The 16,761-nt window shown below is 36.5% G+C and overlaps 1 protein-coding gene across 1 annotated transcript in view; it reads right to left on the bottom strand.

Annotated features, from left to right (window-relative positions):
- The window catches only part of LOC127409773 (visinin-like protein 1), a 43,761-nt gene extending 40,994 nt beyond the window's left edge, over window positions 1-2,767 (bottom strand). The window contains exon 1 of the mRNA XM_051644591.1: window positions 2,470-2,767. The gene's annotated coding sequence lies outside the window, so the exon portion shown is untranslated. The remainder of the gene's footprint in view (window positions 1-2,469) is intronic.
- Window positions 2,768-16,761: the final 13,994 nt, after the last annotated feature.

The following is a 16,761-nucleotide window of genomic DNA, read 5'->3' as shown; positions in this document are numbered from 1 at the left end:
ATACCAAGAGATTTTGGACAATTCCATGCTCCCAACTTTGTGGGAACAGTTTGGGGATGGCCCCTTCCTGTTCCAACATGACTGCGCACCAGTGCAAAAAGCAAGGTCCATAAAGACATGGATGAGCGAGTTTGGTGTGGAAGAACTTGACTGGCCTGCACAGAGTCCTGACCCCAACCCGACAGAGCACCTTTGGGATGAATTAGAGCGAAGACTGCGAGCCAGGCCTTCTCGTCCAACATCAGTGTCTGACCTCACAAATGCGCTTCTGAAAGAATGGTCAAAAATTCCCATAAACACACTCCTAAACCTTGTGGAAAGCCTTCCCAGAAGAGTTGAAGCTGTTATAGCTGCAAAGGGTGGGCCGACATCATATTAAACCCTATGGATTAAGAATGGGATGTCACTTAAGTTCATATGCGTCTGAAGGCAGATGAGCGAATACTTTTGGCAATATAATGTATATACAGTTGTCTAAAAGGTCTTCAGCATGTCACAGAAGGCTTCATTCACAACGTGCATTAAGGTAAAGAAATGTGTGATGCAGTGGTTTCTTTCTGAATCAAAACACATCATGTTCAACTAAAAAGAGTGAAGCCTGATTTTTTGGGCAACAGGAAGTTGTGTAATTCCAAAAACTTACTGTGATAAAACATTTGGTCTTTGGTTTCATTAAACAAATTATCGAAATTAACCTGTTACCAGCATTTAAAAATAACATTTTCACTCCGAAACAATTGAAAGGGACTTTGTTCCCGTTTTGGTTATGTTCTGCAAAAAAAGTTATTCATTTTTCAGTTTTCATTTTTGTTCCATGAACCGTTTTTAGTCCCTGTATATATATTAATATATATGTTGGTACCTTTAAGAAGTTTCAGACTGAACAATAAGTTCCTCCAATACATGGAGCACTGATATATTCTATTGAAAAGAACTGGCCACTGCAGGCTATAAATGGAACCAAAGAGCTTGTCTACCTAAAAAGCAATAGTCCTCTCTATTTTCCATTTATGCATTAGTGCTATTTCTGCTGCAAAAGGAGACCAGAGTGAATGCTTCGCCCCCTGTGACTATAATGCGCAGCTTGAATCGATCCCATAAAACCGTTTTTAATTTTCACTGGACACTGCTGTAATGCAGATAGATCTTTAGAGCGCACATGAAATAGCAGCGCTATATTCAAAACAATACTGGTAGCATACACACACAATATTCTGATTTGATTACACTCAGTAGAGTGTAGACTATGTGTCAAGCTCTTGATAGCAATATTCATGCAGAAAATGCTGTGTTATGATCAGCAAAACAGTGCTGTGTTGTGTTGTACAAGCATTTGAACAAGAACTAAGAGATTATGATGACTATGCAAACTGAGCCCTGTCCAGAGATCAAGAGGCGTTTTTAACCCTGTGAGTCGACTTATCACAATGGTGCCCATGCCCACACAAGCCTCACAGATTACGTCACATGTCAATTTTGCCAGCCAAGTGATTTAGCACATCCATCTTATTTAGACAGGCATTTTTTATTTTAATTTATTTCATTATTTTATGGGATGACCTTGAGAGTGTGAAAATGTGGGCTGTAGTGAACAAGAAATACATACAATACAACTAATATATAATTTATCTATTGCCCTTTAAATTGTAAGTGTAAATGCACTGATTCTGAACAGTATGGAAAGTTGGTTTACATTTGTCAATAGGGAGGACAGCCAATATTCTGTCAAAATACATGGAATACAAATTATATGAATCACCCTGTGCGCATCCCGACGTATGACACATTATGATGCATTATAGGCACATATGAAATACAGCTGAGACATGGAGCTTTTGCCAACTAATGTCCATTCATTTGTCATAGTAAGCCACATTTTTTACCTCAACTTTACCTAGTGTCTAAACAATTCAGTTTTTTCTTCTTTGTTTTAAACTCAAGGTGGCATTTGTAAAATTAGTAATCATGGCAATGTGATGCATGATGCTGCCTATTTGAGTAAGCATGGATTCATAAGAAAAAGAAGTTTAGGGTTCGTGGTTATGCAAAATACGTCTGGAATTCTCTCCAAATATCATTATCATGCACATTACATCCTCTGTCATGAAATAATGCATTGCAATGCTGCAGGTTGATGAAGCAGCTCAGTCGTCCGCTTCGTCTCTTCACGTCCATCCAGAACGACTTTCTAAAGGGCAGTTCACCCCGAACGCGTTTTTCATCCGTCTGCGCTGTTTTTCAATTGTTTTCTATTTAAACATGCGCTAGATGGACGTCTTTGAACGTTGCGCCGCATTTCGCTGTTTTTATACAGCGTCTCGCGCAGCCGCATTAAGTTCAAAAGAACGGCAACTTTTAAAAACGCGTCTCGAGACACCTGCGTTCTGTTCTATTCGTTGGCGCAGCGCATGGGTTTCTGATTCCACCGTGTACCACATATTCATTAAGCACTCATAAAAGGAGGCTTACCGTAAAGGAGAGAGCCAAAAAGGAGGTCTGACGATTCCTGCTTCGGGCAACAGTAAAAGGGAAACGCGATAAAAGTGCTCACTAATCGGCTGACAGCTGCGGTGGGGTTTCAGTGAGGTGAAAGGACGGACGCGCAGGAAAAACGCAGCAATTACAGTCCACACGCAGCGCTCGAGGTGATGTGACGCTATAGATATACAATAGAGCTCAGCTTCGGTTTGTGTTCATCACCACCACACCAACCTATCTCGTCTTCTCAACGCGCTCCGCTTGGCTTTGTTGTGGCGTGTGCGTTTTAGAGTGTGCGTAAATTGTAGCCTACCCTCTCGCTCTGTCCGCACTCTGTCCCAGCAATTGATAGAAAATGACATCAGCAACTTGTGAGCTAGATGTGAAAGCCTTTGAGATCCATATATTCCCATATATTTTTTGATTGTTTTCATTTTATAAATGTCTATCAATGATCCAATAAAGCAATTGCATATCAAGATTAGCTCAGTAAGGTGCACTAGAGCATGTTTCCCAACCTTTTTCTTTAGGGACCCCTGTTTTAAATGTTTAAAGAATATTCTGGGTTCAATACAAGTTAAGCTCAATCAAAATCTTGGTTACGGTGAGGCATTTACAATGGAAGTGAATGGGGCCAATCCGTGAGCTTTAAAATACTCACTTCTATTTTAAGTGCCTCACTGTAGAAGTAATTTTTGAATCAACATTATGCCACAAATGCTGTCAATTTAGCATAACTTGTATTGAAACCAGATTATTCCATTAACCCTTAAACACATCAGGGATAACAAGTGCGGTTCATGGCTCTACATACATCCTGAGGCCACTTCTTTAAATCGTACTCCCAAACCTCTATTAAAGATGGAACGGCTATCCGTATTGTCCTTATTAAGCTTCGGCAGACTGTGCTCACACATCTAGAAGTATGAATGAATGATCAACACCGCAATGAAAAAATTGATGAACGTACAATGCAACTACAACTGTGTTTACTTCTTAGCAGAAGTACCTCCCACATTTCACGCAAAGCATCACAGGGTGTAGGAATAAGCACGGAGCTGCGGGAGCGCAACTGATGGCACTGGCAAAACATACCAATAACCAATAATATTTTCCATTTCAGTAAGGTGCAGGACATTTCCAGCGTCTGATGCACAAGCGTCTCTGGTGTAACCGTAGTTATGTTACAGACTTTTTCCAAAATGGATTAATTCATTATTTTCCTCAAAATTCTACAAACAATACCCCATAATGACAATGTGAAAGAAGTTTGTTTGAAATCTTTGCAAATTTATTAAAAATAAAAAACGAAAAAAATCACATGTACCTAAGTATTCACAGCCTTTGCCATGACACTCAAAATTGAGCTCAGGTGCATCCTTTTTCCACTGATCATCCTTGAGGTGTTTCTACAACTTGATTAGAGTCCACCTGTGGTAAATTCAGTTGACTGGACATGATTTGGAAAGGCACACACCTGTCTATATAAGGTCCCACAGTTAACAGTGCATGTCAGAGCACAAACCAAGCCATGAAGTCCAAGGAATTGTCTGTAGACCTCTGAGACAGGATTGTATCGAGGCACAGATCTGGGGAAGGGCACAGAAAAATTTCTGCAGCATTGAAGGTCCCAATGAGCACAGTGGCCTCCATCATCCGTAAATGGAAGAAGTTTGGAACCACCAGGACTCTTCCTAGAGCTGGCCGCCCGGCCAAACCGAGCTGGGGGAGAAGGGTCTTAGTCAGGGAGGTGACCAAGAACCCGATGGTCACTCTGACAGAGCTCCAGTGTTTCTCTGTGGAGAGAGGAGAACCTTCCAGAAGAACAACCATCTCTGCAGCACTCCACCAATCAGGCCTGTATGGTAGAGTGGCCAGACAGAAGCCACTCCTCAGTAAAAGGCACATGACAGCCTGCCTGTAGTTTGCCAAAAGGCACCTGAAGGACTCTCAGACCATGAGAAACAAAGACTGAACTCTTTGGCCTGAATGGCAAGCGTCATGTCTGGAGGAAACCAGGCACCGCTCATCACCTGGCCAATACCATCCCCACAGTGAAGCATGGTGGTGGCAGCATCATGCTGTGGGGATGTTTTTCAGTGGCAGGAACCGGGAGACTAGTCAGGATCAAGGGAAAGACGAATGCAGCAATGTACAGAGACATCCTTGATGAAAACCTGCTCCAGAGCGCTCTGGACCTCAGACTGGGGCGAAGGTTCATCTTCCAACAGGACAACGACCCTAAGCACATAGCCAAGATAACAAAGGAGTGGCTATGGGACAACTCTGTGAATGTCCTTGAGTGGCCCAGCCAGAGCCCAGACTTGAACCCGATTGAACATCTCTGGAGAGATCTGAAAATGGCTGTGCACCGACACTCCCCATCCAACCTGATGGAGCTTGAGAGGTCCTGCAAAGAAGAATGGGAGAAACTGCCCAAAAATAGGTGTACCAAGCTTGTAGCATCATACTCAAAAAGACTTGAGGCTGTAATTGGTGCCAAAGGTGCTTCAACAAAGTATTGAGCAAAGGCTGTGAATACTTATGTACATGTGATTTGTTTTATTTTGTATAAATTTGCAAAGATTTCAAACAAACTTCTTTCACGTTGTCATTATGGGGTATTGTTTGTAGAATTTTGAGGAAAATAATGAATTTAATCCATTTTGGAATCAGGCTGTAACATAACAAAATGTGGAAAAAGTGAAGCGCTGTGAATACTTTCCGGATGCACTGTATATACAGTACATTTAAATGTAACTTATGCAATTAAACTTTGTGAAAATACTGCATGTTATTGCACCCCTGCTAGTTTTTGATGCTGTTTTTCATAAATTCACAGTATGCCCACCTCTTCAGGCACTACTACACCACTGCAGTGATGGTATCACATACTATGTTACTTTGAAATATACACTCACTGAGCACTTTATCAGGAACACTATGGTCCTAATAATGTGCCCAATGTGGTCTTCTGCTGTTGTAGCCCATCTGCCTCAAATTTCGATGTGTTGTGCATTCTGAGATGCTATTCTGCTCACTACAATTGTACAGAGAGGTTATCGGAGTTACCGTAGCCTTTCTGTCAGTTCGAACCAGTCTGGCCATTCTCTCTCATCAACAAGGCATTTCCATCTGCAGAACTGCTGCTCAATGGATGTTTTTGTTTTTGGCACCATTCTGATGGTTGATGTGAACATTAACTGAAGCTCCTGACCTGTATCTGCATGATTTTATGCATTGCATTGCTGCCACACGATTGACTGATTAGATAATCGCATGAATCAATGCTCTTTGAGTGTAAATATTATATATTTATGTGCCATGGTATTTACATGGTTCTCCAAATTCTGGAGGCTAATGCACGTGCACAACTCAGACTGAACAATTTTGTTATTTATCATGTAGAAGAAACATTTCCATTTTTCCACAGTCAAATTATTGTACACTAATTAAAATGACAGTCCCTCCGGAGCTATGTAGGGTTAAGTGTCTTACTCAAAAAGCACCATGATTATAGAGAAGAAATTGAGTCTCAGTAACTATGAAGTGTATGGGTTGCCCCTGGGTCAAACCTGTGACCTTTGGCCTTAATTAATAGGCTAATAATACTAACAATGGCTTGGTGCATTGCATTCAGAACCAAGCTTTGTCCATTGCCAATGTTTATTGATACAAAGCAATGCTGTTATTGCATATTTTTGTAAGGATATTTTGTTGTAGTACTTTGATCACTGTATTAGTAGCAAGTTATAAAATGACTACCTCTCATTTTCTTTATATTAACTCAAATGCCTTGTGTAGACTCAAGTATATTAGTCTTCGCTTTATGCAGACCTTGTGTGCACGGTCCCTGTCATCCTCCTCCTCCACACCTGCTGGGTCTGGATTAGTCTCTGCCACTCCATTAATATCAAAATTCTCTGCAGGCCTTAGGAGCATTCCATATGATGTATCACCTTAGCTCTGCATGAGACAGCAGCCACCTTTGTGCTACCATGTTTTTTTCACTGATAACTGACCCCCATAATCATCTACATGTTGAGATTAACTAAGGAACCCTGTAGGCTCAAGCTATGTTATTCTTGTGTTCTGTTTTACACAGGTGAACCCTGTCAGATATGTTCACTAGAGTGAGCTTAGTGTCCAAGTAAAGTCTCAAGTCTTTTAAGTATAAATAATGTCTCAAATCTGTTTCGGCAATAGTTTTCTATAGCCAACACCACATGCTAGCTTTATAATCCTTGACAAAGAGCAATCAATTTCATTTGTATTGGTGTTCACAAGTCTCCATTTTTGAGATGTTTGCAAGTTTAAGTTGAATGCAAGTCAGTTTCCACCTTTGAATCCAGAAAAACAAAATCTTGAACTGCCACAGAGGTCTTGTCTTCTATTTTCCTCTGACCTTTCTATTCCACGGGCACTTTGTTGTATCAGTATTCTCTTTGACAACTTCAGATTTACTAATCAGTCTAAGGAGACTATGGACACTCTACTCACTTGAGTGGTTGCATGGCAGGCATCAGATTGTTATCAAACTTGACATATCATCATCTTGATCTGATTTCTCTCTAATTTCCTCAATAGGATTCAAAATGTTCTCTCTTTATCTCTTGTTTAGTTAGTGTCAGTTTGCTGTAACGACGTTATCCACAAAGGATTCTTTTGGTGTGATATCAACATTCATGTTACACTCTCTGCATCACAAACGACATAGCATAGCAACATCATAGCAATTGATCCTGTTGCCAAATACATCTGCAGTGTCAACAATGCTTCTTTATCCTTTTTAAAGGAAAAGTTCACCCATAAATTAAAATTCTGTTTCATTTACTCAGCCTCATGGTGTTCAAAACCAACATGACTTTCTTTCTTCAGTGGAATGTGAAATGTGAAATGACATGTTTAGCAGAATGTCCGAGCTGCTGTCTTCGTGCAGTGTATGTGAATTGGGAGCAGGGGCTGTTGAGCTCCAAAAAAAAAAAAAAAGAAAAAAAGAAAAAAAAAGCACCACACAAGCATTGTAAAAGTACTCCTTATGACTCATGCACTATATTCCAAGTCTTCTGAAGCCATATGATAGCTTTGTGTGAGGAACAGACTGAAATTAAAGTAATTATTGACTGTATAATTTGTATGGACAATAGCATCTTGGAAATTCTGCTGTAAATAATTATTTTTGTTTCACAGAAGAAAGTCAAGGGGTTTCAAAAAACATGAGGTTGTGAAAATTATGAACTTTCATTTCTGAAAGACCTATTCCTTTAACTTCTCAATCCAAGGCATTTGCATTTCTTTTCAAAGCAACTGTCAAATTTAGCAGTGCTTGCACTTTCTCTGCCTGGGTGACTCTCTTCTGTTATGCGATTCATTGTGCCATAAAAAAAAGACGTGATTGTGAGGCTGGGTGATCAGCGAGGTCTGGATAACCCCTTGATTATTCTTCACAGCTCTGATTCTGATTATAATAGACTAAATCCATTCCCCCTTTATTCCCGCCATAACAAACCCTTGCACTTGCCTGACTTCTCACTTCCACTAAGCTCTCAGCAAGAATTTTTCACAAGTGGGATCAGTTGTTAAAGCTTTGTGATTTGCACTGACCCAGTGGAGTTTGAAATGATTGCTCAAGGATACTTCAGCTGTCTTCATGTGCCGATGTTCAAATGGTGTGCAAGGCCTATTTGTCAGGCAACTATCACAATGGCAGCAATTTGCAGTTTGATTCTTTAGGAGCTGCTCTTCATTTTCTGCCAAAAGATACTGAATTTATTAACATGGTGTTAGTATAAAGTCTAGCACTCTGCTTTAACACCAAGTAACATCGTCTAGCATTTCATGAATTTAAAAGACATGTAGGCAGATGAAAATTACAAATAACAGCACATTGTAAAAATAAGATGCAATCCATCAAAGAATGTGATTTTCCCATTTTTCTCTTCAATGCAATGCAAACCGGCAGGAGGTGAAATAGAGGTGTATTCTCTATAGAACCACACAAAAAAGGTTCTTTGGAGTTCTGTATAGACCCCAAAGGTAGTAGGGTTCTTTACTCAGCTCCAAAGAAACCTTTATGACAAAAAGGTTCTATTTACAAAGATTTAAAGAAATAACCCCTTTTGCACAAAAGGGTTCTTTAGGCTGACAAGTGCTTAATGCGTGTATGTATGTGTGTATGTATGTGTAGCCTTTGCATAAATTACATTATTGAAAGTTTTGTTTATAAGTAGTTTTGAACACTACACTCCATTACTTCTGCATTTGCATTTCATACTGCAGAAAAATAAAACATTCACAGTGTACTTCTACAGCTTTGGGTTTGATTGGAATAGGATAAATTACAGATGATCAGATCCAATGTCCTTTCTCTTTTAGATGACAGGTTTATCTTAGTTTTAATATAGAGTGAGTCTATATGGTATAGTAGCCTATTCTTGACTCATAATTCAACAAAATATGCAAAAATTGTGTTTATCATAGGCTAAACAGCAAACAACTTGAGTGTATCATTATTTTCCCACTTCTATCTACATAGCGCAAAGTATGGTGCATTTAAGCCGCGAGCTCACAGACGCGCAACTCGCACGAGCGATTGAAACGTGCGAGCAACCTATTTCAAATTTTAACGGTCACGGAAAGTCAGCTGAGCTGAAAGTCTGAGAGGGCCATATTACCCTGGTAAGTGAGGGAAATAAATTAATTTGTTGATTCATTTTATGATCTTTTTTTATTTATTTTGACCTTACTCCTTATAATTTGTGACTTTGAGGCTACACATTTATTTCAGCAAGTTGTTGACAAAAATGTTTTGTCCATGCCTGCGATATTCTCCGCCAGGAGGTTAGTAATTTCACACTTGAATCACTAAAATCTCTGTTGTGGATGTCCTGATACCAGGTTATGCTATAATTGAATTTTCTTTGCACCTAGAAAACATGGGGAAAACGAAAGAAGATTCCAGGAGCACATCACATCAGCGTGAAGAATTTACATGCCTCCATTGATCATGGTATAAATATTGGGGGGTTGTACTTGCTTATTTTGATTATTGGGGGGGTTACCTCCCCCTCATCCCCCCTGGAATCTACGTCCTTGGTGTGAATATGTAAAATGTCCAAAGTCAAAGAGAGAAAGTGATGGAAATGCTTCAATTTCTCAACTTGTGAGTGTTTGGTGTGTGTGGTTATATTGTCATGTTCAAAAATGTCATAATGATATATTTTTTAAATTGAAGATGCCACATTAATTTAACATGGGTTTTTAGCAAAGACCTTCACCTTACTCAGAGAGCACTTCTGAAGTTCTGGCCACCAGCATCATCAGAGCCATGAGAAAAGGGGACATTTTACTTCAAAACAATGACATACACAGGGTTGGGAGGGTTAGTTTTGAAATGTATTCCACTACAGATTACAGAATACATGCTGTAAAATATAATTTGTAATGTATTTCGTTAAATTACTCAAGGTCAGTAATGTATTCTAAATACTTTGGATTACTTCTTCAGCACTGGTAGATTTTTTCACTTGTTTTGACTATAAAAACTCTGCCAGTACAGTAAGAAATAAATACACATGTAAAAAATACATTCTCTGAAAAACCTAAATATCTAATGCAGTGTTGTTTCTAAAACAAGATCAATCAAATCGATCTTGTTTTAAGGATTTTTAGATATTTTTACAGGAAAACAATACAAAATTTTTTATCAAAAATACGATTTTTGCACTAATATCAAAGGTCTTACTAGAAAAAAAAAGAAATTATGATCCAATGTGAATATTCTTGATAAAAAATATGATCGTGCCTGGTAACATGTGCATGTAAAATGGCTAGAAAGAGCATTTTAGCTTAGCGTAGAGCTGACAATTTACACAAGGTTTATTTCTATTTCTTCTGCTCCAAACTTACTTCAAACTTACTTCTCTGTCTGCTCATATGAATGTAACACATCATAAGAAAGTGTTTCACCGCTGTTCAGATGCACTTTGGATCACATCATTTATATGTATAAATGTTTTCCATCTGAAAGGACTAAATATTAAATGAAACAAATGACAATAAAATGCAAAGTAATCTCTTCAGCAATCAAAATACTTTTTGAATGTAACTTTATTCTAAATATCAATGATTTAAACTGTAACTGTAGTTGAATACAGTTACTAATATTTTGTATTTTAAATACATATTCCCATTACATGTATTTCGTTACTCCCCAACCCCGGACATACACAATGTCATAAAAGGTACATATTTTTCTATTATTTCTCATTATTTTGTATTGTATCAAGGTTTTTATGATATTAAATAATGGTTCATTTCTGTTTGCAGTGGCTCTGGAGTGCAGCCTTACTAGTTTGACCATCTTTATACTGATAAAACACAACACTCCTCCTCTTGTAAGTTTCAAGATGTAATTTCTTTGTTTTTAATTACTCTGCATAATGGCAGCAAGTCTGTTAATGTTTCTCTTACTTACAGGGACCAGCACATCCATCCTCAACCTGATCTTTCATATGGTGTCAAGAGCCCTCAGAGAGTGCAGAGAGTTGGCATCAAACTGATGACATGGAGATGGCTGAAGTGAAGTAAACTTTTGTATAATTTGGTGTATCCAAAAGAACTCACTCAGTTTGTTTGACAAGTAGCAACAAAATTATTCTTTCCCAGTGCTAAAATTGTTTAACAGCTTTTCATACTGTAGGTCATTTTATTTTATTTATTTTTTACTTAGTGTTTTACTTATTTATTAATCTTACTTATGGCTATAATGTAAACATGCAATTAATGTTAAATGATTTAATGTTTATTATTTTTATATAAATAATATTACTACTAAATAACTTTTAGCTTATTATTACAAACCTGTGGTTTTATTAAGTTCTCATAACTATTGCATTGTGAAATGTGTTAATTATTGATTGTGTTGTTGTAAATACAAACAATTAAAAATGCTTTACTTAATAATACTTAAATGTCTTTTATATGGTTATTTCACTTTTTTAGTGATATAATAAATGAACTATTCAATCTGCATATCCATTAAACGTTCTTCAGTTAATAAAGCAAAAACTAAATTTAACTAAACAAAAAACAAATGTTATGGTTTCATGTTGGGAACCCCTAAAAGGTTCTATATAGAACCTTTCCACCTGGCTCAAAGAATGGTTCTTTTGATAGAACCCTTAAAAAGGGTTCTTTATAGAACATTTAAGGGGTTCCAAATATGAAGTGAGCGATAGAACCCTTTTGGGTTCTATATGGAACCTTTTCTTCTAAGACTGTATACTATACATAAACTTTCATGAAACATGAATTGTGTCAATTTTGCGCCACTAGCGTCACCAGATGGAAATGCAAAAATTGCTGTTTTCAAACAGGTTTCCCAAACACTCCCAAATCTGCCATTGGTCGGAGAAATAGTTTGCCCCACTCCAAACGTATGCCATTGATTGACCCAATGTTGCTGTGTCTGGCTGTTTGGGATGCTCAAACAAAAAGAAAAATGTTTTGATAGTACCATATATCCACAGTGTGAAAACATGTCTGAGAAATCAACCTAGAAATTGCTTACTTTTAGATGTCTCTGCACATAAAGCTGGGATAAAAAAAGTATTTTAACATGTTAAAAAATTACACACAATAGCTCTAAAGTATTTAATTTTAAACCAGTGTTAGTACATAAAGGTGGACACAAAAAAAATTTATGAGAAAGGGGATCATTGAACAACTCAGTGTATTATATTTCAGTGAGGCTTTCCATCAAATCATATTGCAGCATTCAGCTAATTTTTCATTTTTCTGTTCTCCTCTGTTGCATTTGACAATTTTACTCCCAGTAGGTAAGTCACAAAATGCTCTAAAACTGGTTTGTTTCAAAACAATGTTTCGAGGGCTGTTTTGTATGCAAAGAAACCACTGAGCTAAACGCCTATTAGACTATAGCCACAATTACAGGGTCTCTTGTCATGATCTGAATGATTCTGTAGTGCAGAGTTTCTCAGTCTGGGGGTCCTGAATTTTTAAAATAATGGATCTACAAAATTCTCAGATTATAAAACAATAGAATAAAAATACAATATATTTTTTTATATGTATTTTAATGTTTTATTTTTCATATATCAAAGAGAAAATGCAACAAATCAGGACACATCTTGAACAGGACTAATTACTTTCACATTTAAATTTCATGACCGCAACTGGCTGTCAAACACATATTGAGCTACATATACCACATAAGATACACATAAGCTACACATAATAAGCAATGCATAAGTATTTTCTCAGGCACTTATTGAGTCTAAATTGATGTACAACTTACATTATTTTAGTAGAATACCCAAATGTCAATAGTCATAACATACTGTTCATGTGTTGTACTTGCTACAGTTTACTTCCCTATTGTTTCTTCATCAAATAGCAATGTCAAATATAAATCAAGTCAGTCACTGAAACAACAATGCCACTTTGAGTAACAAGTAGCATGTATAATATGTATGTGTACATGCAAAAAAAAATACAGATAATACACAAAATATGCACAGAAAATCAACATGATATAGTATAGTATTTATGTGTATGAATAGTTCTTTATAAACAAAGAAATACATATCATGTGATAGTAAACTTATATACTGTATATATATATATATATATATGAATGAAAGAATTTATGGAAGTGCACAAAAAAAAAAAAAATCACATTACACACAGGGTCTCTAATGACCAGGGTTGGGGAGTAACGAAATACATGTAACAGGATTACGTATTTAAAATACAAAATATAAGTAACTGTATTCCACTACAGTTACAATTTAAATCATTGGTAATTAGAATACAGTTACATTCAAAAAGTATTTTGATTACTGAAGAGATTACTTTGCATTTATTGTCATTTGTTTCATTTAATATTTAGTGCTTTCAGATGGAAAATATTTATACATATAAATGATGCGATCCAAAGTGCATTTGAACTAAATTCTCAGATTATAAAACAATAGAATAAAAAAACAATATCTTTTTTTATATGTATTTTAATGTTTTATTTTTCATATATCAAAGAGAAAATGCAACAAATCAGGACACATCTTGAACAGAACTAATTACTTTCACATTTAAATTTCATGACCGCAACTGGCTGTCAAACACATATTGAGCTACATATACCACATAAGATACACATAAGCTACACATACTAAGCTTATGTGTATCTATCTTATGATGTGTTACATTCATATGAGCAGAGAAGTAAGTATGAAGTAAGTTTGGTGCAGCAGAAATAGAAATAAACCTTGTGTAAATTGTCAGCTCTACGCTAAGCTAAAATGCTATTTCTAGCCATTTTACATGCACGTTACCAAGCATGATCATATTTTTTTATCAAGAAAATTCACGTCGGATCATAATTTCTTTTTTTCTAGTAAGACCTTTGATATTAGTGCAAAAATCATATTCTTGATAATATTTTTTTTATTGTTTTCCTGTAAAAATATCTAAAAATCCTTAAAACAAGATCAATTAGATTCATCTTGTTTTAGAAACAACACTGTATAAGATATTTAGGATTTCAGAGAATGCATTTTTAACATGTGTACTTTGTCTTACTGTACTAGCAGAGTTTTTATAGTTAAAACAAGTGAAAAATTCTACCAGTGCTGAAGAAGTAATCCAAAGTATTTAGAATACGTTACTGACCTTGAGTAATCTAACGAAATACATTACAAATGACATTTTACAGCATGTATTCTGTAATCTGTAGTGGAATACATTTCAAAAGTAACCCTCCCAACCCTGCTAATGACCGTATACACTTTTGGTATAAAACTTTGGTGTGTGTGTGTGTGTGTGTGTGTGTGTGTGTGTGTGTGCAATTTTTGCTTTGTTTGTTTGTTGTTTTTTCCCCCTTGTGTTACACTATTTATAAGAGAAAGATTGAGGAATACAACTCCAAACAATGGATGAGGTACAAGGTATGGAATGAGGTCCTGGGTCACTAAAGACCCTTATGTCTGTAAGGACAAAGTAACATGTTCTAGCTGAAAAGATTTGAGCAAAACATAATACAATGCTCACTAAGACCTTGTTTATAGCTGGTATTTGTTTTGTTCAATGATTCAAAATAAAATGATTAATTTTTTGATTCAAATCTCAACATGTCTCTGTTTATTGACTGATCGCACATGTTGGTCTTGTAGTCTATTTCTCAAATCTTTTGTAACATTTGCTGTAACACAGTGGTCAGAGGAGACACATCGCTGTTTGTCGCACAAATACATCTCCTGTGAGCACTTTTGATCGGTTTTTGAGGGAAGAGTTTCATGGTGGCTTATATCATCACTACATCATAAATTAATAAACCAGAAAAATGTCGCAAAAGACAAAGACACATGGAAAAACGGCGCACCAGGAACAGTTGAAATTTCATCTACTGTAAGAGCACACGAAGACACGCTGAAGAAGATCCGTAAAGATCTCGTACATGTATATATAAGCTCTTTCTCAGGGTCTAAATGACCGCTGCCTACATTAGCAAATGCTACAGAATGACTTCGGGGGGGGGGGGGGGGGTTGCGGGTGGTTGGGGGAATTGTATGGTACCTTGGGCGTAACCCGCTTCATTCATTCATTCATCACGTTAGTAGATTGAAAAAGTTCCGGGTCAACAGACTACTTGTTGTTCTGGTGACCATAGGTATCATCAATTATTTTAGGTGGGCATACACAAAATCCTAAGAAAGATAGGTGGGCATACGCCATATGCCCTAGACTACACTACTGCATCACTGTACAAACACTATAAAAATGTAGTCTGCAATTGTTACCTTAAGGATCTAATTCTACCTGATCTAACCCTTTTAGGTAACCTAAAAAGTGTGGCAAAATGTGTTAAAAATGTGGTTTCATCTAAATTAAATTATTTTAGTCAAGACAAAAACAATAAAAAATAAAAATATTTAACATGACTGAAATAGCTCCTTAAGGTTACCACTTGTCAATTATTACAATATATAAGGCTGAGGTATGTTATTCAAGACTCCTTTAAGATTTGTAACATCAAAAGTGGTGAAATAATGTATTTCACCATACATAGAAGAGGACCACTCTTATGCAGGAATATGAATTACAGTAACTGATTTTCCCCATGGTGTTACTTAGAACACTGTGCAATTCATTCAGCAGCTGCCATTGGCAATACTGAAAATGAGAAACATTTTCATTAAGCATTTGAAGGGTTGTTTGTATTTCTGTATCAACAGTGAGGAGGTTACAGGCCCCCAGCAATCAACATCAGAAGCTGCAATCCACAGCTTGGAGCCCACCAGGGAACATTGCTACACAATGTTATGATTCAGAGGGGTAGACTCGTAAAATGATTGTGCTGTGACAATCAATGGAGCTGAACCAGAAAACAACATCCATTTATAGCCTCTTGACTGGTGCATTTCAAAGCTTTGCACTCACATATCCATGTGTACAGTGTTAGTATTAATTTGAAAAATAGTTTTTAATTTTGATTGAGGAAAGTAATTAATTAAGATGTAATTATGTACGTGGTTTTTTTTTTTTTTTTTTTTTAGGTGTTAAACCCTTGTGCGTCAATTTAAAAAAAGTTACTCAGAGGTCCTTAAAGGACAAAAATGTCCATATCAAAAAACTGCCATAATAATTTTATATATTAATATTATCTTCCACTTTCTTAGACTTAGATTTTTTTTACCAACATCAGTCCTGATCATAACTACCAAATATTCATTCATTTTCAGAATTTTAACCCTTTAAATGCCAGTTTGTTTACATAATGCCACTGTAGTTTTTTACACACACACACACACACACACACACACACACACAGTTTTAGCTGCATCATTTATTCAGCTGGCCTGCAGTGCTATATAACACAGCAAATAGAAAATAGGAAAAAAGCATTTATTTGTTCCATAGGCTAAACATGAGAAAAATGGTGCCATCTGGTGGAAAATATTTATTTTTTAAATTTTGAAGCCAGGGCTCTGGAATGAAAGCATAATATCATAGAATTCATGATTTTATGCTTTAATGGCACTGGGATCAAATATTGCCATTTTAATGGGTTTCAATTGGGACATTTTTGTCCTTAAGGTTCTGAGTGAAACTATTTTGTGTACACAGTGTATTATAGATGTATTATAGGAACTGAGGTTGAAATATCAAAATTCCCCCAAAAATACAAACCTTTGGCAAAATGTATGCCATTGGCATTAACACAGAATGATCTAAAAAACAGAAATGAAAAAGAAAACAATGTCT

The sequence above is a fragment of the Myxocyprinus asiaticus genome, chromosome 19 (assembly GCF_019703515.2).
Source record: "Myxocyprinus asiaticus isolate MX2 ecotype Aquarium Trade chromosome 19, UBuf_Myxa_2, whole genome shotgun sequence".
Taxonomy (NCBI): domain Eukaryota; kingdom Metazoa; phylum Chordata; class Actinopteri; order Cypriniformes; family Catostomidae; genus Myxocyprinus; species Myxocyprinus asiaticus.
Note: the sequence above shows the minus strand (reverse complement) of the source record. Positions and strands in the feature narration are given on the sequence as shown.